Source organism: Palaemon carinicauda, chromosome 1 (genome assembly GCF_036898095.1).
Source record: "Palaemon carinicauda isolate YSFRI2023 chromosome 1, ASM3689809v2, whole genome shotgun sequence".
NCBI classification, from domain to species: Eukaryota; Metazoa; Arthropoda; class Malacostraca; order Decapoda; family Palaemonidae; genus Palaemon; species Palaemon carinicauda.
The window spans coordinates 116,498,205-116,500,704 of record NC_090725.1 but is presented as its reverse complement, the minus strand read 5'-3'; positions in this window follow the sequence as shown (position 1 = coordinate 116,500,704).

The following is a 2,500-nucleotide window of genomic DNA, read 5'->3' as shown; positions in this document are numbered from 1 at the left end:
TTGGAGGATGCAAGGCTTAACTATCCAGCTTGAATTACAACTCTTGGAATAACCTGGAGGACAATGGCCTACTGAGGGAAGAAACCCCGCTGATTCTAGTATGCTCTGTACCTTGATGGACGAGTACAAGCCGTTTGTCAAGTGTACAAATGGTCGGATATCTAGATCTATTCTTTCGGATATCAACCTTCGGGTGGTTCTGGGGAAATAATCTAGAAGACCGGCTCTGCAGAGGGAACGAGCTAGGCTTCTTCTAGTAGGCAGTCTTATCCTTACAGGTTGGACCAAGATAATCAGCTAGTGAAGGAAGCTGCGCCTCTTCGGAGCAGGTCAGTCTGGAAAGGTGTTCTGATATCAAATGGCTGCTGATGAAGGTTAAAGAACTGGGATGAGCAGAGTAAGTTTTGGTCCTTACAATTGGTGAGCTGATGCCCTCACAAAATTCTTCATTTTTTTTAGGCTTAAGGTTTTTTTTTAGGCTTAAGGTTTTTTTTTTAGGTTTAAGGTTTGTTTTAGGCTTAAGGTTTTCTTTTAGGCTTAACGTTTTTTTAGGCTTAAGGTTTTTTTTTTAGGCTTAAAGTTTTTTTTAGGTTTAAGGTTTTTTTTTTAGGCTTAAGTTTTTTTTTAGGTTTAAGGTTCTTTTTTAGGCTTAAGGACTGGCTATGCAGGTGAAGAAACCCTGATAATGATGAATGAGCGTGTCTTGTTTGAGCGGGTAAAATGACGCTTAGCTTTATGGCCCGGCCTACAATGGCACTTGGCTTCACCGCCTGGCCTAAAATGGCACTTGGCTTCACCGCCTGGCCTAAAATGGCGCTTGGCTTCACCACCTGGCCCGCTTGGATTCACTGCCCGGCCCAACAATGGCGCTTGGCTTCACCACCTGGCCCGCTTGGCTTCACCACTTGGCCCGCTTGGCTTCATCGCCCGGCACAACAATGGCACTTGGCTTCATTGCCTGGTCCGCTTGGCTTCATCGCCCGGCAAAACAATGGCGCTTGGCTTCATCGCCTGGCCCGCTTGGCTTCACCGCCTGGCCTAAAATGGCGCTTGGCTTCACCACCTGGCCCGCTTGGCTTCACTGCCCGGCCCAACAATGGCACTTGGCTTCACCGCCTGGCCCGCTTGGCTTCATCGCCCGGCACAACAATGGCGCTTGGCTTGATTGCCTGCCCAGCTTGGCCTCATCGCCCGGCACAACAATGGCGCTTGGCTTCCTTGCCTGGCCCGCTTGGCTTCACTGCCTGGCCCAACAATAGCGCTTAGGATTGTTAAATTGATTTTTTTCTTTTTTTTTTTTTTAGGCTTAAGGTTTTTTTTTTTAGGTTTAAGGTTCTTTTTTAGGCTTAAGGACTGGCTATGCAGGTGAAGAAACTCTGATAATGATGAATGAGCGTGTCTTGTTTGAGTAGGTAAAATGACGCTTGGCTTCACCAACCAGCCAAAAATTGACGCTTGGCTTCACTGTACTGCCCACTTGGCTTCACCGACCAGCCCAACAATGACGCTTGGCTTCACCACCCGACCTTCAATGGCACTTGGCTTCACCGCCCAGCCTACAATGGCACTTGGCTTCACTGCCTGGCCTAAAATGGCACTTGGCTTCACCACTTGGCCCGCTTGGCTTCACTGCCCGGCCCAACAATGGTGCTTGGCTTCACCGCCTGGCCCGCTTGGCTTCATCGCCCGGCACAACAATGGCGTTTGGCTTCATTGCCTGGCCCGCTTGGCTTCATCGCCTGGTACAACAATGGCGCTTGGCTTCATCGCCTGGCCCGCTTGGCTTCATCGCCTGGCCCGCTTGGCTTCATCGCCTGGCCCGCTTGGCTTCATCGCCTGGCCCGCTTGGCTTCATCGCCTGACCCAACAATAGCGCTTAGGATTGTTAAATTGATTTTTTTTTTTTTTTTTAGGCTTAAGGTTTTTTTTTTAGGTTTAAGGTTCTTTTTTAGGCTTAAGGACTGGCTATGCAGGTGAAGAAACTCTGATAATGATGAATGAGCGTGTCTTGTTTGAGTCGGTAAAATGACGCTTGGCTTCACCAACCGGCCAAAAATTGACGCTTGGCTTCACTGTACTGCCCACTTGGCTTCGCCGACCAGCCTAACAATGACGCTTGGGTTCACCACCCGGCCTTCAATGGCGCTTGGCTTCACCGCACAGCCTACAATGGCACTTGGCTTCACTGCCTGGCCTAAAATGGCACTTTGCTTCACCACCTGGTCCGCTTGGCTTCACTGCCCGGCCCAACAATGGTGCTTGGCTTCAGCGCCTGGCCAGCTTGGCTTCATCGCCCGGCACAACAATGGCGCTTGGCTTGATTGCCTGGCCCGCTTGGCTTCATCACCCGGCACAACAATGGCGCATGGCTTCATCGCCTGACCCGATTGGCTTCACCGCCTGGCCCAACAATAGCGTTTAGGATTGGTAAATTGATTTTTTTTTTTTTTTTTGGCCTAAGGTTTTTATTTTTTTAGGCTTAAGGACTGGCTATGCAGGG